Source organism: Dromaius novaehollandiae, unplaced genomic scaffold (assembly GCF_036370855.1).
Source record: "Dromaius novaehollandiae isolate bDroNov1 unplaced genomic scaffold, bDroNov1.hap1 HAP1_SCAFFOLD_57, whole genome shotgun sequence".
In the NCBI taxonomy this organism is placed as follows: domain Eukaryota; kingdom Metazoa; phylum Chordata; class Aves; order Casuariiformes; family Dromaiidae; genus Dromaius; species Dromaius novaehollandiae.
In genome coordinates this window covers 18797-42316 of record NW_026991319.1, presented here as the reverse complement: position 1 = coordinate 42316, position 23520 = coordinate 18797, and the positions used below count along the sequence as shown (strand labels likewise).

Below are 23520 nucleotides of genomic sequence, written 5' to 3'. Positions count from 1 at the left end.
ATCAAGAAAGGAGTGCTAAAAGCAGTGCTGAAAATGGGGTAGTTTGTAGTGTTATGCCAAATCAGCACTCCTTAAAATTTCAAATGGAAGGTTTTGGTCTAGTCAAAATCTCCCTAGCATACTTATCAACCAAAAGCAGCTTATTATTGAGTGCCAATATTTGGTTGGTGTTTTTTTCCATACAGACTTCTGTTGAACTGAATAATTATTCTTATGTTAATTAAACACTGATTCTGATAAAATTCTTCTATTTTCTTTACTTTTTAGGCATTTTTTTGTCTTTATAGTTGATTATAAATTTGTTACACTCTTTTCTTTATGGCTTTTTTTTCTCTCAGATTTGTTTTTCTCCCTGATTTTTCCTTCTTCGCATGCCTGTATAGTGTCTTCTGTTTTGTTCTTTTCATTTTAATTTCATGTTTGTTTCATTATTTTCCATCTTACAATATTGGTGTCTTTCTCCTCCTGAATGTCCTTTCCCTTGTCTCTCTGGTTTGCATTTGCCTTTCCTCTTTCTCTTTTATACTCGTTAGCACTTACTTTCTAGTTTCCCCTTTTATTATCCTCAGTTAATTCAAATAACAGTAATGCAGCTCTAAACCCACTGAGCTCACTCCAAATCTTCCAGTAGCAATCATTCTTCAAACACGTAGCTTAACTTTATTTCTTCTTGTAGACAGTATCTCATTTCAGCAATCTGCATTTGAATCAGCTCAAATATTGCTTTCTCATAAATATACGAAAACTCTAAACCAAACAACCACTAAAACTTTTCATGTCTTCTAGCCATATTATATTTCTTTCCCTAAATATATGTATGTACTGAGACTTCATACATTCAGTAAATTTTCTACAGGGGTATTCTTCTTTGACTTTTAGATCAATCTACCAATGGCTCCTTGTTGATTTTTTTCACATTTTCATTAAAAAAAGAATGGACCAAGATGATGTAAGAATAGATACCTTTTAGAAAAGGCAAGAATTGCCAATAGATTTTTTTTTTTTTTTTTTTTTTTTTACTGGCTCCTTTAATACTTAGGTAAGAGTCTCATAGTGTAAATATAGAAACCATAACCTTGTGATTTGAAAGGCTTTCAAAGCTTTTGAAGGGGGATTCTTTTCTTTAAATTCACATTGAACTATAACATACTAGCTAGTTTTTCTGGGTGAGTTTTTATTTTCTTTTGTAAGATAGAAATCAGCAAAGCATTTTTTCTTATTTCTACTGCTAGGCACAAAAATTGCTTCCTCATTCAAGAAACTATGTTGACAATCTGAAGCTAAGTAGTGGCTTTAAAAAAAATGGAAACCGAAAAAGCTGTTAATCAGTTTTGACATTTCTTGGCAATTATCATTAAATCAATCATCCAAAAAAACAAAAAAAATTTTCAGGCTTCTAAGACTGTTTGCTTTGATGATGTTATATTATTTGGGTTTTTTGATTTAGATCCTGTGTTTCTGGAATTGGACTTTTTAATTTGGCTGCTCATTTCAGTCAAGCAGAGTAATAAGCTGTCCAGTGTATTCAAAGTGTAACTGAAGTATTGCTCTTTTTTTCTGTAGTCTTTGAAGAAAGAGAACAAATAAATGACCTCATGATGATCCATATACTTGTTTCTATAAGAAATTAAATGAGCGATATTACAAAGTTGCAATCAGTTAATAGAAAGACCATACTCTCCAAAAAGGTTTCACAGTCCCCCCAAAATCTAGTCCAGTGAATATGTTTTTGTATAATTTTGGGTTTTTTGGTCTGGGGTTGAAAGAGATTCCATCATACCAAGGCAGATTATCACTGAGTTTATAGGTGCTAATAGGTATAAAAATCTGTTTGCAGTGTGGAAAAGGATATACTTGAAACCAAGACTTTTGATTCTGACCTACCACAAGTAGTCTGGTCACAGCATCATGTGGCTACAATAAAAATAGTAATAGTACATTTCCATTTTAGTAAAACACTTAGAGCACAAGCCCAAAATATATGTCTGCAGCTGATCAGAAAATGTAATCTATAATGTAAAGGGACATATTATAATACTGTTAGAGCAAAGTTATGTGATGAGTGAAACTGACATTTAATTTTACTACAACATAAAGCACATATCCTTCTTATGTGATAAAGTTAATCCAAAAAAGGTATATAAAGAAAGAATCAATGTGACAAAGGCACTTTATTAGCAACAACAAAGGTGAGCGTACAGAAAGTTTTTTTCAGATAAATCTTGTGACTTATTCAGATGTCTCTCTTAAGAGGTATGTGTCACAGAGGTTCTAGGTTGTCCAGCTTTTTACTGTCCTAAAGGTAAAGTAGAATCTAGAGTACTGGCTGTACTATTTTAGTACACCCAGCTTTTCTGCTGGCTAAAATGAGAGTCTGCTGAAACATATGTAGGTGACTTTTTAAAAGGAGATTATCTTTGGAACCTTCTAATATGGTTGAATTAATCATATTAGAACACCTAATTTTACAATAATAACTATGCTTAATTTTTACATATTAAATTTCCCCTTTCCTCCATGGCTGGCACACAGCATACCAGCATGGATACAACTTTGCTGCCTGGAATAGAATCAGGATTCAGAAAACCTGTTCAATATGGATTATGTCTCTTCAAGGACTTTTGACACACTGGAATGGTTACAAGGTTAAGAGTGTGATAGCAATGGAAGGGCAGTTTAGAAGCAGGGAATGATGCATCCAAATCTAAGACACTCTTCCCTGTGGAAAGATTTGACCTATTCAGGTCTGTCTTATGCCTCGCTAGAAAAATGAGCTTTAATTTTCAATGACTTTGTTTTACAGGTCATACATATGGGATGGGTAAATGAGAAACTTGAAGGAACTGATTCATCTCAGCTCTACAAATTCAAGTTTCTGGCACTGAAGGGTTCATCCTTCTACATTTTCAGCACTCCACCGGTAAAAATATATACACATATATATATACTTTGGGGGAGGATTTAACTGTAGATGGAAACCTGTTTGTTATGTCTGGGTTTATTTTTTCCTACCAAGTAGAGTTGTCAGCTGAGATTTCAAAAACAGTTAAAGCCATAGATGCCACTATCTTTCAGTAAGCTTTAGATATCTAACCTTTTTCAAGGTCCTCTGAAAATCCTACCATATCTGGATATCTCAATAAATTCTTAATAGGGAACATTTGTGTTACTTTTTTAAGTTGTTGTGTTCAGATTCTTTTCTGGTTGGTTATAGTCAAAATTTCATATCTTACATTTATTCTGAGGCATTTTTCCAGGTGTAATTACTTGGTAGTTACTCTGTTTTCTTAAAGATAGTCACATCATGAAATACACCACCGATACTAAAGTTGTGAATTTTACATACAGGCTAGGGATTGAACTATTACAGAGAATCCAATCCTAAATGTACAGTTTGAATAAGTGACAACATCCTGCTTTGATTATTTCCATAGCTAAAAACTAGAATCGTATTTCATAACAGATGACTTACCTAATACCACTGTAAAACACTAAAAATTAATTTAAAAGAAGGGAAGAGAAATGAACTGGAAAATTCTCGGCTCCTAAAAGTGACCCATAAATACCACATGGAAGCTTTTTTAAGCTTTCTTTCTCCCTTCAGAGAGCCATTGCTTTAAATACATCACAAAGAACAAAATGTAGAATTAAAATACATTTGCAGCTAAATAGCTTTCTTAATTCTTGATCAGAAAGTGGTCAATCTCCTGATTTGTTCAGCAGAAGCAAAAGCAAATCTGATTTTTTATGTGTACCACCAGCATACCTTTGTGAAGTACTTACTCTTTGAACCTTATTTATGAACAGAAGCAATTAATAACAGTCTCTTTCTCTAGACTGAAATTCTAAACCCAGTGATTCCTATAAACTTCTAACATTTATAAATGGCAAATTAATAGTACTTTTCTTAAAATGAGAGAACACATCTGGAAAAAGTTTTTTTTTTCTTTCTGCAAAAGAATATTCATGTTTATATGTTAAGTTGAGGAACTAAAATCTTATTCAGTTACTAGAATCCAATTATAGTGAAAAACAAACCAAAAAAGTAAATAAATAGCACACCAATTATTCATGTGTCTTTTACTTTATGAATTTCAATTATGATGTTCAGACCTATTTTGGAAGGAAAATTTTTGATATAATTAAAACTATCTATCTAAATGATACTAATTGAGAATAAACTACTTCATTTATCATATTCTACTAAGAACAGGCAAGTCAGGATAAATGTTTGTTAGCATTTTTACCATCTTATTTGTCACTATCTACTACACTCTACAGTGTTTCTGTGCAACGTATTTGTAGAAACAATGGCTTTTCAAAAAAAAGGAACAAAGGCGACCCCTTTGGTCATGGTGTTACGTCATCCCAGTAATCAGATGCACTTAGGTGTACAATATCAATGACAGAATGCATAAATCCCAAAACCCATTGACCAGTTTTCCTGATCTGTAATCACACCACAGATGTTTTATATCAGGGAATAAAAAAAAAATTTTAAAAAAGGAAATTGGCAGTTTCCATTTAGAATTCAAACCTGGATCTCGAGCCACAAGCTGGCTGGGGCTGCCCCAGCTGTCACCAGGACCTTGCTCCCTCAGAGCAGGGGGACGGGCCCCAGCAGCCAGGCCAAACCCAGCCCTGTCCCACCAGCAGCCCTTGCCAGTACCAGCCCTGGGGAGGCCCTGGCCCATGTTGCATCCTGAAACTGGTTCTGTATTGCATGTCCAAGCACGAGTAACTTTGTAGCTTCAAACATAAATCCCCACAAGAAGCCTTACACTACTTTTAGTGATATTTAATTATGCTGCTCTTATTATCCCCACTGATTTTTTTTTTACTACATTAAGTGAAATATAACAAATGGACTGTTCTACTACAAAAATATTAATACTGTTATCTTGCCTGATCTTTAAATGTTTGCCATTATGTTTTATTTCAGACATGTTTCTCTGATGCTATGCTATTGACAATGCCACACTGTAGTGTACATGAAGTAGATGATGTACAAGTCATATAGTTAGTTGTAATGACCTTATCCATAATTTATAACTGCTTATAAAAACATCTAATACAATTTTTACTCTATTTCTTTGTGTATAAGAGATCATAAGGGGGCAAATACAGTTTCTAACTTTCAAAAGAATAAACAAAATACAGCTACCAATGAGCAAAATTCAAGAAAAGTACAGATCAAGTACGGATTTTGTAATTTCAGAGAAGCTACTATAGAGAGTAGTGTTCTATATATACTCTGCTTAAACAGTTTCTCAGATGGTGCTTTCAAAAATGTAGACGCTTCCCAGTAAGAACAGATATCAAGAACAGAGTTGCTTACCACAGTAACAGAAATGGGCTAGAAAACTCAGCTGTGATGTGTAGACCAGGGAGTTTTCTAGCTCCATGATGAGGAACAAGCCATTTTCTAAAAGGCTGTATGATATCTTCTGTCCTCTCCAAGAAGAAGTGTTATTTAACATCTTCCATGCTGGAAAAAGCTCATAGGCTTATTCTTGTTTGACTGTAATGGGCGCATTTTCAACTTTTTCTGTTTTCAGTTGTGCATATAATTTCATTTGCATGGTTTGTCACTATGAATTGATGCGAGGTTCTACATGTACACAGAGATATGCATGTACAGATACAAAACCCAGCACCTGTTCATGATGGAGTGAAACATTGTCACATATGTTTGGCATGGTGTGCATAGCTGTAGCTGTATGCAGGAGAGTTTTATATACAGAAATTGGTGATGTGCTGAAACGCTTTTACATTTAGACCTAATGATAGTAATCAAAATGTCTTTTAGGTAAATACGCCTATGACTTATAGGTCATAACTTATGACACTTCCTATCATAGATTTAATATCTACAAAGGCCTTGGAAAAGAGATAATTAGGTTTCATATCAGATTTAGCAAAGTCATTTTTTTGTGTCATCAGATGCTATATATTCTCATGTTTTCCTGTTTTAAGTAGAAGTAAAATATACATGACATCTGCACACTTTCTTCCCCAGAATCTTCACTGGCCCTAGAAGTGCATCTTTTCTGTAGTTTATAGAGACAAATAGACTGAGATGATGTTCTCAGAGTTTAAATAGCTTGGGCTGTGAAAGTTCAAAAAGCAGATGCTTGGGAATGGCTGCAGCAGGCACTGACCTATAATTGAGACTGAACTGAAGAATGTGTAATTTGTGTTTATAAGGCATAAGCATGGATCTACTGCCTGTGTTTACTCCATTCATTTCAAAAATTTCTTCCTGTTGTTTTTATGTCAGTCTGGTTAGTTATACACTCTGTAACAGAATTCTTATCCACCCACTTTACAATATGTGAATCTTTCTGGATCAAGATCATTCCTGAATAAAGCCAATGAGTTTATGGTGAAGTTGCAGCTTAATGCTGAGACTAGAATATCTATAATATCTGTACTGAGGTCTGCTCTGCGTAAGAAGTGTTTTATTGGGGTTCCTGTTTTATGCAACAGTATCAGGACAAAACTTGGCAGATTTAGCGAAACTAGATTTTAGATTGCCCTTATGGAAAATGGATAAAGATATGGTAGGTGCCGTAAATATTACAGAATAGATAGCTCAAGGGGAAACAACTCTTCGAGTCATTGCCAGTGTTAGATTTGTCAATTATTCTGTAATCATGGCTGGCTCTAGGGGATAATTAAGGGCTAAAAATGCATGCATTTTTATTGCAGCTGATGGAGTCTGAATTATTGCCCTCTAGATGTTACCATATATAAATAAAATAGCAAACAGATGTGATTACAAAGTGCTTTCTATAAGCTGTTATTATGCTGTTTCCACTTATAATTGTATTTACTGTAAAAATATTTTAGTTCAGTTATATCCAAGGAATTCTGGGAGATTTTCTTTTTTTGCAAGATAATACTTTATTTCTGAAGAAGCTAATTTTTTAAAAGAGTGGAAATTTATCCAAGAATACAAACATGACCGACAGTGAAGAGAAGATCTTGTTATCTCATCGTATACATAATTTGACTAAAAAATTAAAAATTCTTAAATAAAGATATGAAAAATCGAGTCTTTATTTTGAAATTATTATGAAGACTCCATCCTCAAAATTTATGTTTCGGTTATATAGATATACAAATGAAAAAAATGTAGTGGTTACAATAGGCATGTATAAATTAAAACAATTCCTTCTCTGTAGAGTTCATTTTGATCTTAAGGCAATATACTAGACATCTAAGAACTAATGCATAATCAGCAACCTACAGCCTGTTCTCAAATCCGTCTGAAAACCAAATTTGCTGCACGATGTAGATGTTCATTAACTTCAAGACAAGAAATTCTTCAAGGCAAAAAAACAGTCAGTTTGAGTTTGGCAGATGATCACCTCTGCTGAAACAACGAGGAAAGTGGAAAGTGAATATGAATATTACGTGAAATGACAACAGTGATGGCCCTCAGGAGACAAACTGCCAGTTGTTTTAGAAAGAGTTATGTTTGTCTAGAGGAAGCAGATTCTCCATCTCTCATTCAGATAAGTGCATTAATCACTGACTATTATATATAATAGCACATCTAGAACCATATCCTGTGTTAGATTACTGATTCTGTGATCATCTTTGTTATCTGCCATTAACCTGTTATTTCAGGCTCTGCTCATCACTGGTCACTGGATTTCCCTTTAATTTTCATGTGATTTTCCTGAATAAGTATCACTGATAGTTGCTGCCTGTGGGAATTTTTTTCTTATTAGAAATATTTAACAACTTTCAGGGCATTAATGACTGATTGGAAAAGCTTGGTAAAATAATGCTAAATTGCAAAACTGAGGCACATACTCAGTTTTGTATGGAAATTTCAGTGACTTGTAACTTGAAATTGGCAAAATAGCTGAAGCAGAATATATTATTGCTTATTTTGTTACTGTAGTTCTTAGTAATTATAGTCCTGGACCAATATTTCAGAGTTTTGTTGCTGTTCAGAGAAGGTTCAACAAAAAGATCTCTTCTCCAGAAAACCTGAAATGTAACTATGAGAGAACAGAATGAGAGAACAGATATGGGGTAGATAGAGAAAGACAGGGGGATATAAAAGGACAGTATTGGTAATAACCCACAACCCAAGTTCACAAAAGTATTGGTATAAAATTTGTGAGTAGTCTACAAATAGAAACTACATGAAGTAGTGTAGAGTGTTAGTGGTGAAGAGAAATGGAGTGGATGTATTTGTGAGGTAGTGAGAAAGGAGTTTTCTGAACTTTTTATAAAAGCCAAGAGGAATGCCAAGGAAAGATTTTTCTTTTTTCTTTCTTTTTTTCCTTTTTACAGCCAACAGAGATGTGCCTGAAACAGGACATATACTCTTTTTTGACCTTCCCAAGATCCAAAAAAAACTCCTAGATCACGTCATTGATCATAATTCACTTAAAGAAGCTGAAACAATAAGGCTGTTTGTCAAAGAATGTTCTTCCTGCATCCCTAAAGTAGCTTATCTGACTGCATTTAACAGATTTACAGATTTAATTCACAGATACCGTATTTACAGTTTAAAATTATGACACACTTTTGAAACTATCAAATATGAAAAACACCGTTCTTTTTAGGGCTGTTTTACTATGCAAGCTTTATTTTATTACATTCCGAAAGCATCTGATAAATTTCTGTCTATTTTCAAATCTTGAAAAAGTTCTGAATTCATATCCTAGAAGAAATTGGGAAGACATTATTCAGTGAACAAAATTTGCAAAAACATTCATTTAATAACAAAGTAGTTGAGATTTACTTGAAAATTTCCAGAAAAAAATATTTTGTATTCACAGAATAAGTGCTGTAATTGTGGGGAAGTTGTACTGTTTTGTTTTTCCTATCTTCTTCTTCCTCGTAGTTTAATATCATTTTTAGGTTCCAGTTTTAAAGTAATCATATCTTTGAAGCTGTTGTGGTAGTCTTTAATGTGTTTTTTGAGATGATTAGATAAATAGCACTGAAGTGACTCAAGTGAAGACAGTTGACCGTCTATCCTACTTTTATTTTTAACAAAAGGAATAAATGCAACAGTACTATGAAAGCAATAGAAATAGTTAGGGAGCTAATATACTCTATTTTATCAGTCTTTTACCTTGGACAAAAAATTACAGAGAAGAAAAGTACAGGTAATTTAATTGGTACATGAACAGTACTTTGATAAGAAAGAGTACCGCTATTTAAGTGGTAAGTATTGGCAATTGTAATTGTAATTGTACGTTGTGTATATTGCCAATGTAAAATAATAGGAATTGAGCTGCAGTGCGTAGCCATGGATGCTTTCAGTGGACTTTCTAACTCTACATATAAATCCTTATTTCTTTAGTTCACATCTTTGCTTGGATCTGACTACTCTTTATTGTGTGTTTTGTAGCATCTAGTTCAGGTTGTTTTAGACATCTTTAGGTTCCTACTGTTATATCATAGTTCACATCAGGAACATCTCTTGATATATCTTTTTCTTTTTAAAGTTTATATATAATTTTTGAAATTTTTTCTTGGATGATTTTTTCCCCTTTCATGAAGAAGCCAGTGAAGTGAATACTATTGACCTGGAAGTATTTCATCTTTTTGTCTTTACCTTTGTAAATATTTTTAGATTGATTGGATAATTCTGCTTACTTGTCAGATAGTGAAGCTCCTCCGTAGTCCAGGTATTAAAATCTTTTTCATTTTTTCCCTAAGTTTTATTCTTTAAATATATTAAAATTTGTTAATATTATTTAGGTACTGTAAATTTCCAGAATCAGGTTCAGTGTTCACAGAAGCCAAAGAGTATGTTCCTTTTGCCTTCAGTGAGTTTTAGATTAGGTCTAGGTATAGTCATGCTACAATTTTTAATTAAGTGTGATGCTCCCTTATATATGCCCCAAAATTATATTGACTGTATCTCCTTCTTTATGTTCTATATCTGTAGTGTAATCCTTTAGTATGTTTTGTTGGGTATCATTGCAGAATTCTCTTCTAAGGAATAACTGTTGTTCAGTTTGTTGTCTAACACATGGATACATATGTCCTGTATGCATGTGTCAAAATGATTTTAATTTTGTTGTTTTCTCTCTCCTGTTCTAAAATCTTAACAGTGTTTTTAAGAAAAATCAATGAATTATGTGCCCATTTAGAGCTAAGTATATTTTGAATTTGAGCATTCTTCTGAACTGATGTTCAGATTACTTGGTCTAAATACTTAAAACGAGAAGGCTTGAACAGTGTAGTTTAGTTTCTTAAATCCATTAGAATGCCTTTTTTAAAAATGAGGAGCTCACAGAAACTCACACTGAAGGAAAAAGTACCTGTTAAACACTTAGCACTTTTGAAAATCAGGTCTGTTATTCCAGTATCTCTTTATGGATTTAGAATTGTCACTTCAGGTTATATCTTTGTTCATTTGTATTATCCCTGTGTCCTCATGGGTGTTCATGTGGCCTTTCATCTGAGCTCAGCATCATCTGCCAGTTTATGAATGTGTTATTTTACACTCTTTCTGAAGGAATAAATATAACCAAATATCTACAAAAACAGTATTCAATAACTTTTACAATTTTTCACCAGGTAGTGCATTGAGTTAGCTAGGAGTTGGCTATACACCTGAAAAATGCTCAACAATGCAATTCTTTCTAATACTGTATAATTAGACTTTCACCATATTGTTGTGAATAATAGCATTCAGTTAAATTTGGTTATAAATTCATGTATTAGACAAGAGTTAGGTGGAAGCTGACTGAATGCTACTAGGTATTCTCATATATTTTCACACTAGTTTTTACTCTTTGTGAGACCTAAATTCACATGAACGAAAGTGTGTCTCAGTCTTAATTGACCCATTCTGAATATAACTTTCTGAGATATTTTGTCAAATGCTTTATTAAAAAGTAAATATGTTGTCATTTTAAAACAATTCCAAAATATTGCAATGTATGGAATATTTAGAGGAACAATTCCAAAAGACAATAATGAGGAAAACTTCTTTATTGCTTAAGGAATATATTTCAGTGTCTCATTTATCTTAGACCTAATTATTAACTGTGTTATGATGGATATGCTCATGATAAATTGAGACATCTTTTAAAACAAATGAAGTGTATTGCACTTTTTGTGAACTCTTCTGATTCTTTGCAGCTTTTCTCATTGACTAGAAGTATATGATCACTTGCGATATTTTTAAAGCAATGCAGACTATAACAACAACATTTTAAACTTAGACATTCTAGGATAGTTCTAAGGAGAAAACTATAAATAATGTCAACTGCCCCTTTGGATTCCAACATCTCTTTGCATTATGTTTATTTCCCTTCCTTAAAATCCCTCCAAATGTCATTTGTGTTCTCCTGATGACCTTGCACACTATGATATTCAGGCTGTTTCACTCTTGGCTGTAAGTGTGGTAGTTTTTCCTTGATACACACAGTAAAATAAAGACTTGGCTTATATAGCTGTTGATTGTGATCTATCATCCCTTGCTATCTCTGCACAAAAGGTCATAAGAGGTTACAGAGAGTCAAAGGATGAAAGAGATCCACAGGATAATGGGGAGAATTCTGAAGTATTCACAGTGAATTTAATGGCACAGCAGTGTTACCAGTGTCCATGGCAGCATCATTAATAGTAGCAAAAAACCCTAGCAGTTTAAATTAATCTTCAGGAATCAAAACAGAAGGTAGGAGCAAATGAAAATTCAGTTGTCTGGACAACTTTTAAGTTATACCTTCTGTCATTAAGTTCACTTTCATAAACAGCAAATTAAGCAGGTGCTTCTGCTTTTATGTCTTGTCTAGCCACTAATAGGGATGGAGGATTCTCATACTTTTAACTGAGAATGAAAAGAAATTTTTTCCTTCCAGAAACTCAAGACCAAATAATGAACTAGATATCACTCTGCTATAAATCTTATTTTGCAAGAAGCATTGAGATCTTTTGAGAGTCAACAATAATGGGCCAGAACCTGTTATCTTTAATTAGTTTATTTTCAAAACGACTATCAAAGTAAAAAAGACTTCCCTTTAAATAAGAATCAAGGAAAGACCTGCAGTACTTAGCCCGATGTCAGCATGTTTGAATGCACGGCATTACCTTATGAATCTGCCATAATTCCTCAGTTCCAGTTGCTTCTAATCCTGTGTTATTGCCAACTCCTAACAATAATTAAAAATCAAAATTCAAATAAAATATTGATTGCACCTCACTAGAAAGAAAATAGTAACAGAATATTTAAAATCAGTAATGTATGACTCCAAAAATTACTGCACTTTATAAAGTAATGGGAGGACAAGTGTAATATTTAAAATTGCTTTAAATTGGTTTTCTAAAGCAGCTGACATTAGATTTAAATTTGACAAAGTTCCTTTAAGGTAGTATTAAGTACTTTTAAAGTTATCATTAAGTAATGTCTTGAGCTTTAATTTATGATGAAACAATGCTTATAATATTACAGAAAGAATTGTATTACATTGTATTTAGGTGATTTTTTAATTTAATTTTTAAAATATAAAAACTGTCAAATGGACAACCATGGAATATGAGTCCCTTTACATCCTGAAAAGATGTGGTGATACAGCTTTCACTTCCAGGGGTCTTCAGTCTCGTTTGTAATATGTGATTCATCTCAACTAAGTTTGGTTTTCTGAAAGCTACATATCTAATCTAAAGTAGTTACCAACTTCTATATCCAGTGACAGAAAAAGAAAAAGCATTTCCACAGTCTGTTCATAAACCCTATGGCAAGGATGTAAGACAACTTGGAGGAACCACTGTCTTGTCTTTTTTTTTTTCTTTCCCAAACATGAGGGAATTAAAATTAGATTTATGAAGAACTAGATTAGATTGTTAATATTACACACTTCTGATATCTAAATTTAAGTGAAATGTTTTGCATGCTGGGAAGAAAGATTTTAGGTAAATTCTGGAACACTGCTTTTAAACTCATAGCTGTGACAGATATGTGGCAATAATGCCCATTAGTTCCTGTTGGAGTGGACACAAGAGCATATAAGATTAGACAGAAATTAACACTGAGTTCACATTACTCTTCAAACAGCATTCAGGTGAAATAACTTTTAGTTACTGACAAAAATCACCACAGTCTGCTCCTGAGTTTTGTGGTGCTTTTCAGAGTTCGGTTTAGTCACATTCTCCATGTATCTGAACAGTCATACCTGTGCATTCACCAAGAAAAAAAACATGACTTTGCTGTAAATAATATAAAGAAAATAATGTGTATTCGCCTTGTATTTTTTATACTTAGAGGTTCATGTTTTTTTTCTTGAACTGCATAGGCTAGATCCTGTTTTTAAAATAAAGCAGATGATTAAGACATGACCTAGACATTAGAGAGAAAAAAAATATCATTCCAACTGTCAAGCTATAGCAGCCATTAATGTCAACAGGATACTGTAACAAAATCAAAAGAAAACAAAACATTCCATTTCTTTTTAGTATTAAGAAATATAGGCACACAGCTGACATTCTTTCTAATGTCAGATATTGTAAATATATAGTCCTTTTTCATTTTTAATATAAAACTAAGGTCCTCGTGTTCTAGTGTATGTGAATTCAAAGCTGAATTTAGGATCACATCTTGGTTTATTGATTTAAAATTTTTATTAAATTGGGGAGTGCATTTGAATGACTCTGAATTTGAGAAAGTTCTGTCTGTTAGCATTTTGTAAAATAAATATGGTTATGTACCTCACCACAGAGATTACAAAGAGGTTTCCATCATACTGAAGTAATAATAGAAAAAATGTAATCAAATATGTTTTAATTTTAGTAAGAACCCTCTAGGTTCTGTTTCTTTAAAAATGAAATGCTATTTGGCAGTCTTTTTTAAATCCTGGATATTAAGTGTAGTAACGTTTGAATATTTTTATAGTATCCAGTAGAATAATCATTGGTGAAATCTTTTTAATTTTTCATCTTTTCATAATTTTAATAGAAATATGTAAAAAGAAATATGTTTTTTAATATTTTCTTTTGATATTATAGGTAAGCACACTAGACTGGGTATGAGCTGAAAAAATCTATAACCTCTGTGAGGTTCTGTTTAAAATTCACAAGGTAGGTTTCCCAAAAATTACGATTATGCTATTTAGTAAAAAGAGTTTACCTCTTCAGGTTAATGATGATCTCAAGTTAAGATTAACTGGTAGTAGCTAACATTCAAGTAGTTTATCTGTTGTTATAAAGCCTATTCTTTGCAGCAGCTGCATTGTCTATGTAAGTATAAGAGACTACAGCAAATGGATTAGGTTCCAAGCGAGCAACTTACTAAAATACTTCCAAATTGAAGACATTTTTCAGTATTACAGCCAGCCATGTCAATTATGAATGAAACAAACAGCTAATCATAATGAAGCTTGATATTGCATTTCTCTTTAATGAGTCAGATTTTTACATGACTGTGACAAAAAATGCTTTCTTTGTAATTTTGATCTATGTAAGGTACTGTTATTTAATTTGCATAATAAGGAATACAAAATTCTGTCCTTGTTAGATTGTGAGTAACTTACTAACACTATAATTGGTTTTACCTTACAAAGGACAACATGGTGCATTCATGTATTGTAGGGTTTTTTTCTTTTCTTTTTTGCATAGTCTAGAGACGTTGTCATGTTTTATCTCTTTAGCTTGTCCTGAGGAATGACTTTTTGGCCAAACATTAGCAGTCTGTTTATAGAATTGATTTGTGAAAGATATTTTTGTGATAAGTTCCATCAGATAGATTAAGTTAGTTCTTTACCAGCTAATCGGAAACTGCTTTGCAGGTGAGGGAAATAACTTGATCATCATCATTTTGGACAGGGAAACCCAAGCATAGGTATATTAAAAGTATGCTTGTAGAGTCGCAGAAGACTGAAAGTAGAGCCATAAGAAGACTGTAATTCACCTGAGTCCCCAGACTGCACTCTAACTGTGAAATTATACTTTCCTTCACTATATTTGCAAGCTATGAAGTTTACACAGGATGATGTCCAGAAAGACAGAACTAGAGACAGACAGACTAGAAAAGACAGGTCCAAAAAGACAGGTAGAGGTACCAGTTTGCAGCCATCCAAATGGGAAGTTAGCTGGAAAAAACTTGTACTTATCTCTCTCACGTTCTGTATGAGTGCTTTAACTACTAGACTACTTGCTGTTAGAATTACATCAAGAAATGCCATCCTAAATAAGGATATTTTGAAGAAAATAAAAATCAGTGAATTCCCAGAAAAAAAGGTTTTCAATAATTCAGTCTTTTTTCATGAAATGCTATTTCATTGAAAAATTCCAAACCAACTGAAAACAATTCTGACCAGCTGCTGACCCTTTCCTTACTGTTATTCCTTTGACCATGTGCTAGTGTTCTAAAGAAGACGGGTTGGTCTGCTGTCTGTACGTAACTGCAGAAGAACAGTAGCTCGCCGACTTAAGTTCCATTACTGTAAGGGAGTGCTAGTTACGGATGCTTCTCTGATGCAACACAGTTATTATTCAGGACAAGTTACAGAAGGAGAAGATCAAAAAATATATCTTTCAGAGAGCTGACAATAACATTCGATCCCCCTTTTCTGTCTGGCTCAGAATGGAGTTCCCTGTTGCAGTAAATGACCAAATTCTTTAAAGAATGGGGTGACAGGTATGGATAGGTACAACATCTCGACCACTCAAACTATTTGTTCCAAACTAGCTTTCAACAACACGGGCATACTTCCTATGCTTGTTTTGCTGATAACGACAAAAAAAAAAAAAAAAAAAAAAAAAAAAAAAAGAAAAGAAGAACAAACTTGAAAATATGATCAAGTTATAACCACAGAGCAAAGAATATGTGAGATGACAGAAACTACAAAAATAGTTCTTAAACATGTGCTGACATCTGCATTTTACAGAGGTGTCATTCCCTTTAGCTGACAGCTAAAGGAGCCTCTACTGATTTCAGTGGCCAATTTTGCTGTTGTAAATGAAAAGTTCAGCAGTTGAACCCTTCAGCCAGAGTGAGGAGATTCCTTCACTGCCTATCACTGCAGCAAAGGGCAGAGGCTCTGTCCCAGGTTATTGATTCTATTTCCTTAAAATTTTATTAAACCTTATATTTTCCAGATAAATAAATTGGGCAGCGACAAAGTAGATACTCGTCAAGCCTTTTGAGAAGGGTTTGCTGTATAGTAGGCATTGTTTTTGTTTTCTCTCCTATAAATGTTACTACTGATTTCATACTCAGTCCTTCCTTGAATATTCTGGTAAGGTTAATTTCAAGGACATCACAAGAATTTGCTTGAAATAAATTCTGAAAAAAATGAAAAAAATGAAAAGTCTTAATTTTCATTAAGAAAAAGTGGGAAATAAACTACCCACAATTCAACTCGTAATGTCCTTGACATTTTAATAGATGAATGCTTAATTCCAAATCTTAGTGATTAAATTAACTAAATTACAAAAGCTTAAACTCAACACTTAAGTTTCTTTTCTGTTGGTTCTTTAGTATACATGACAAATGAAGGAAATTGTGTGAATCAACAAACATGGACAAAATTCTTAAGAGATTAAAGCTTCTGCATGGCAGACTCAAAGATGGAATTCATGTTGTAAAGACTGCAGTTTTGGGAGAGCGTTTTTAAAGATTTTCCGAAGCTAGTTAGAACTACTGTAAGGGTGTAGTGGAGAATATTGTATCATTTTGGTTCTTAGGAAAGATGGTTCTTAAGGCAAGGTCACTTGTTACACATCAGATTGTAAGCTTCTCGTGTTGATTATAACATAAGTTAAAAATGGAAAATAAGAATTCAATATGGAAATTAGATTTTAACACAAAACACTTGCTATATTTTAGGTTTGTGTGTGTTTACATATGTACATATATACACACACACATGCAAACATAAACATACATATGCAAATATGTGAATGAATATTCATATTTCACATTCTCACACTTGAATATACATGAACATTCAGTGGTAACAACCAGATGATTGAAAATCTGATCTCATTTATCTCATTTTTCCCCCTACATCTTAATTTATACTCCATATTTACTGGAACTGTTACTGAAAATCTGTATAGTTCAGAGGCAAGAACATTAGATACTTTTTAAAAATCAATCTGCCTTAAAAAATTTCATTTTCTTCTAATACGTAGTGTTTCCACACATCACATTTTCACATTCAGTCAAAGTAAAAAAATATATATTTATTAGTCTAAGAGCCAGGGTAAGCATTACTGAGTCTCAAAGCAGAAGTAGGCTTAATACCTATTAGTCCATGGCTGCTGAAAAAGAGGTGACACTTGGGAACATAGGAGAATCTCTGCTCAGCTTCCATTTCATCAGTCCAAAAAAGCATGGGAAAATCGGTTTGAACTGCCTCAAGACCATTCTCTCCTAGAATAGCTGCAGGGCCATTTTGGACAATGAAGTGCAGTGTACCCTGGTGGTATTACATGCCACGTCCAAGGTGCCCCCTAAAACACCCACAGCACACATCACAGCTTAGGTTTGAGTAAATGGCATAAAGTTAGATATGCCAGCTTTATGTTACTCAGTAGTTCACGAGCACAAGCAAAATTTTCAGTTCCCACATGAGAAGTTTGGTGCTGTTTGTGAATATGGGGCAGTACCTGGAGGAGAATGTGCTAGCAGAGCAGTTTTTTCTTCTGCTTTTTATTACTGAAAAGGGAACCTTCACTGCTCTCCTGTGAAGGTGGTTGTGTGTTCATCTAGAACAGGAAGGACACAGGACCCTAAACTTGTAAGCATTTATTTTATACACATGATTGTAGGTTACATTTAGATGTTCAGATCCCAGTTGTTTGCTTATTTGTTTGTTTTTATGTACATGGGTTGCAGGTCCAGACTTTGGTAGGTTATGATAGACTACTATAGGTCCTGGAAAAATGAATGCAAAATCTTTAAAGTGCTTATTCTGACTACAGGATTCTAGGACTTGGGTACAAAGCTGCATTCTGATCTTTTCAAAGCCACCTATGTCCAGTCCAGCATCTGCTTTTATCCCATATCTGGCTGACTAGAGACCTCTCCTAAACCCAGAAACAAAACGCTCTTTATAGGTGACATTAGAGCGTAATGAATGGGATTCTCTTTGCAAAGTCCCTTTTGTTCTTTCACTGTTCTCTTCCCTGTGCCGTCAAAGAGAAAGGGAGGTGGGAAAGAGCCCTATCTAATATATAGAAACTAAAACATATATAATTTGAAAATTCAACTGGTGAAAATATTTAAATCTATAAGCAGCTGGAAAGACTGGCTTTTTAATTTAGTTTTGTTTTTCTCAGTTTTCGTGCTAATCAATGATAAACTGAAACATAAAGGAAGTTTCTTGTAAGAGTGTGTTTTCATTTACAAAACCTTGTGTTACAGGGATGTATTTTGGTTATAAAAGAGTAATGTGGAAGTTCTGGTTTGTCCTGAAGTTGATGGCAGGGTCTCACTTCACTGCCCTTGTAGTTGCAGGGCACACTGGCAGCTACTAAGGGACCTGTGTAAGCTCATGTTGTCATTTCCAGAATAACCATTAGATTGTTAATAAATTACTGCATTAGCAGACTGGAATCCAACTAGCGTGGAGTACTTGTACTCTGCTGTAAGACTGGTGCAGAGCTCTTCAACTGCATTCAAGCAAGTCAGGAATTTCCCTCCACTTGATTGTAAACAAAATATCATTTCTTTGAGCTTATAAGAAGTTCTTTTCAGTGTCACCTCTGAGTAATCTATGACTGGACCAAAACTGTAAAATGAAATGGGCTCATTAAAAGTGCTTCAAGAAAAAGAAACTCAATCTTTCAATCTTACAAATCTGAGTTTAGTGTTTGGGAAACACTTTAAATAAGATACCATTCATTTAAGTCTGTTTCAAAAGTAATTTCTTTCGTAGAAGCATTTATCACTATATGGGGGAGTCTTTTGTTTTATTTCATCTTTAAAAGGTTTTTTTTTCTTGTTTCACAAAATCACACTAATCAGTTCCTTGATTAACTGTGCAACTTAAACTAGGTATGTGGTCAGCTAAATTTATCTCAGATACAACTCCACTGACTGCGAGGGGCTATTTCCTGCCGATTTTTTCATAAATATGTTAGTTCAAAGGGGTGCTATTATGAAGACATTTGAAAAACCTATGATGAAAAAACATAAAAGAATATATATTATATAATATGTATTTATATATATTTATATATTTACTTTTATAATAGATTATAAATTCAAAAGCTAAAATATTTAAATTAGAGGGAATTGCTTTACTTGGAACTGGTATCTGACATCATAGTCACAATTTTTGCTATTTTAAACGGTCCATTTTTATAAAGTAGGTAAGACACCATTTTGCTTATAGAAGTTTGAATTCAAGTCCACATATAAAACAAAAAATAGCAATTCACTTCCAAATGGTTGATCACAGGATAGCTGGAAAAGGGGAGAAACAGAACTGGAAGGATATAAAATATAGTTCCATATATTATCAACACACCTGCTAATAGGTGTTCCTCTCTCTCTTCAGCATGATAGTGCAGACGTTTTAGTCATCACCTGGAATCATGGATGAATTTTTAAGAAACTTCTCCCACCATCCTCTGGAGAAACAATAGTATGCTATCTGCTCTACAGCCATTGGCTTTCTTAGAAGTTCTGATGCACTCCCATATGCTGTCTCTCAAATTTATCCCCAGTATCTCTCCAAAATCCTTCTTTCCCTCTTTCGTTGGTAGGCTTGTTCTCTAACCTCAGTCAGAGAACTTCCTTCTGGTCACCCTCCTAATCATCCCTTCCTCCTCAACTTCATTACTATAAAATCCTTTTAAATTACAATGTATGTATTGCTTAGATTACTTTGATGGTATTTTGGAAGTACAGAAGTAGCTCAGATTGTATATACAGGTTAAAGTGAATAAAAAGTAAAAGAGAAGTTGTCTTTGCAAATATTCCTTAATTCTCAAAACATTGCTTCAAGATAATTGTTAATATAACAACATAAATAAGTGAGTACCTGTCATTTACAGAAGACAATGTTGCCGTAACTGCTTGTTTTTGCTAGATGAAGAGTCACATACTGAAACATGTCTTTCAGCTCTGGCTTGCTGATGATTGCTGGCTACAAGCAAACTTGTATTTAGGTATTCATCAAGACTATGATCTTGAAGACCAGAGGCCATATTGTTTCAGTGTTATGACAAGAGTGTATGGACATGGCAAGAGTCATTATTTCAATGTAGAGCTTGGCATTGAGTTGGCAGTGTGGGAGAAATCTTTTCAAAGAGCAATTTTCTTGGAAGTTCAAAGAACAGGGGTAAGTAATGAATAATTTGAATCCTGGAGCCATTTCATCAGTAAAATATTCTGTAACAAATTTTAGCAAAGTTACTGCATATGTTTAATAATTGTTTCAGATTAATATGCACTGTGAGTAAAGATCTGAGTATACTTTAATACACCAAAGGCTTCTGAAAGCTTCATCATCACATAAATATTTATCTGTCTATGACTGTGTGATAACACTGTATGAGTATATTATGAGAGTTTGAAAATTAGAAGTAGTAATGTATAAATTTACTTTGATTACAATAAACTGGAAATTGATACATTCTGCAACTGGAAAAAAATTTCTGTGGAGTTTCTTCAGGACACCTTAAACAGTGTCCTCCATAAAGCTTATTTTCCACTTGCATAATATAAATTTATTGTATTTTGCATAATGGTTCTATTTTCAAAGAACAAAGAAAGAAGTATTTTGCTCTTACGTTGTTAATTGTAATTTAGGAATGACTTTATTAACATTGGAAGAATTTGAAAAATCATTGTAAAATCATTGTGAGAACAAATTTTGTCATATCACTCTATCACTCTTTACTGAATAGTAAAATTCTCTCAAGCTATTCTTTTCACAGACCAGAGAATACATTTCCCATTAGGTGATATGAAATTTAAGATGCAGATTCCTCATACAGTTATCTACAAGTGGGTGCCTATTAGCCTTGTGGTGTCTAAGCTCCCATGAGAGTTAGTGAATGGAACCCAGAGAATGATTGTGCTTATCCTAAAGCAGATATTTTATCCTAAAGGAGGTATTTTGTGGTATGAAGACAGAGCAGTTCTATTGATTTTGAGTTAAGTTGTAACTTACAGCATATTTATACTATATACCATTGCTATACATAAGGAAGTTATTGCTGAACATCTATATCTGTACTCCCAACTGAACTGGATGAGTAGTACGTGAATGTATGGGTTAAGAGTATAAGCCTTCTCTATTTCAAAATCTATTTACACATTTTAGCACAAATGCAAGCTTGAGCTGGTGTGTGCTAGTTTGCAGGGGCCTCCTAAAGATGTTTATGCTAGCCAAAGCACACTGGATCATGGTATTGCATTAGCACAGCTTGCAAGGAGCGGGAGTCCCAGCAAGACTGTTGAACCAGCTTTTCTAAGTTTATGTATATTTGGAATTCCCAGGAGATTTCTGCATGTTCACTTAGAAGAGTTTTAATAATCTCTTTGGACTGATAGGGTAACAAAAAAGATTTTGTAATGGCAATGTTGTTGTTCGTGCACTTCTGAGAAGGAATGCAGTCCTTCAGAAAAAATGTGATTCTTCCTGAAAAATTGCTAGGTTTCAGGGAGGGATTAGTAATGCATAAAGGATTTTCTCACGCAAACTCTTCAAGAAATAGTGATGAATCCATTTGACCAACCACGTAATTATCTTATCCATCATCCATATAAAAAACAGATAATATAGAATTAAAGTGTAAGAAGGGTGGGGATCAAATTATTTGGTAACTGATTTAAAAGACATTATTTTGCCTTATATGACATTGTGAAGTGTTTATTGTTAAATCTCAAAACCTGATGTTCTGTTACATTCTAACAATCTCAAAATTAAGGGACAATTATTCACTTGTGCAATGATCTTTGTCATTTGAATTCAAGAATCTGCTAGCCCAGTATAGCACAAAAGATATTAATATTTCTTCCAGTCATGGTTCAGCCTATCTGAAGACTCCAGCAGAGGCATTAGATTAAAAATCTGGTTGCAATGCTTAAGTTCCTGTGTGTGTATTCCCATATCTTAGTTTTCTGTCAGTCAGTTTCATACATTCAAGTTTGCTATAAACCAGTATGCCAGTAGGGTACAAAGTGTTGTGGTCACTCTCCAGCAGTGAAAAATCTTTCTGATTCCACTATTTCCTTTCTTACCTCAAAAAATAAATGCTGCTTTTCATGTCCATCTTTTCAGAAGGATATCAGGAGTAGCATGAATGAAGTCTGCAATTTAATGTTACTCAGAATATTTCTAGCCACATAAAGGGGACTGACATTTCAGCATCCAGAAAATTAAAGGTTGTCACCTGTAGGTTCATTTGTCCATAAGACTTCTTTCTTTTGAATAAGGACCATAATTGCAGTGGGAAGCTTTCAGTTTTCATTTCAGAAATATTATGCTGATAAAACACTATTTTAATATTTAATTTTTTAGAAATTAAAATTCCTAAAAAAGAAACAAGAATAGTTAAAACAAATGCAATTAATCAGTTCCTTTTCTGTTTTGTCAGCAGCGATGAATTACTTTTCAATGCTGGTGTGTCCTGCCAATCCCTGTTTTTGCTCTGTGATCATAAGCAATGTTCCACAGTTAGGAAAGATCACAGAGCTGAAATTAACTTATCTCAAAGTATCCTGAGTTCGTTATCTTCTTATTCCAGACTTTAGCATTTCCCTCTATCCACTGAATGTTCTTCAGGATGATCAAGTCAAGTAATAATTTTAAAGAAATGTTTTATACAATATCCTTTCCTCAGCTTTGTTTCTCTTTCCTGTTTTGCTTGATGGACTATCTCTGATTGAGTATCTAGTCCTGGGTATTTTTGACATCTTCTCTTCTATTAGTCTTTCTAAATTTCCTCTTTAATATCTTGTCATAGATTTTACTAGTTCATCAGTTTAATTCATTTCTAACCCAAACATAATATTCAGGTCTGAGAAGATGAGATTATTTTCCATGACATATCCATTGCTTAAATTCTTTCAGAATCCATTCTGTGTTTATGTTTTGTTTTTCACTTCTTGTTTTCCTAGTAAATATTTATGGTTTTAAAATTTTCTGTGTAAAACATACCCATATAATACTTTCTTTCCATCTATCCTTTGCAACTCAGACAGTGATCTATACAATCTCCTCATTCCTACAACTGCTCACTGTTCTGAAGTATTATTTAATTTTGCATGTGTATTCTATTAAAAATGCCCTGAAAGAGGTCACTAGCACTGATCAATAATCATACAGAAGTGAATAGATTAGCTCCAACTGATTTCAGTAGCCTTTGCATGAAACCAGTGTTTTCTAATAATTTCCCTTTAAATGCATTCATTTGACTATATTATATATAATATCAACACAGTAGTGACTATATGCCTATGTACTACTTCCTGACCTTTCATTAGCAATAATTGTTTTATAATATGAAAAGTATTGCTTATATTTTAAATCACATACTTGCTTTTGTGATATTTTATATATTGATATATTGATAGCT

The 23520-nt window shown here is 33.5% G+C and overlaps 1 pseudogene; it reads left to right on the top strand.

The window, feature by feature from the left end:
• LOC135325790 (gamma-2-syntrophin-like) overlaps positions 1 to 20519 on the top strand; it is a 170129-nt pseudogene extending 149610 nt beyond the window's left edge.
• The last annotated feature ends 3001 nt before the right edge of the window (positions 20520 to 23520 follow it).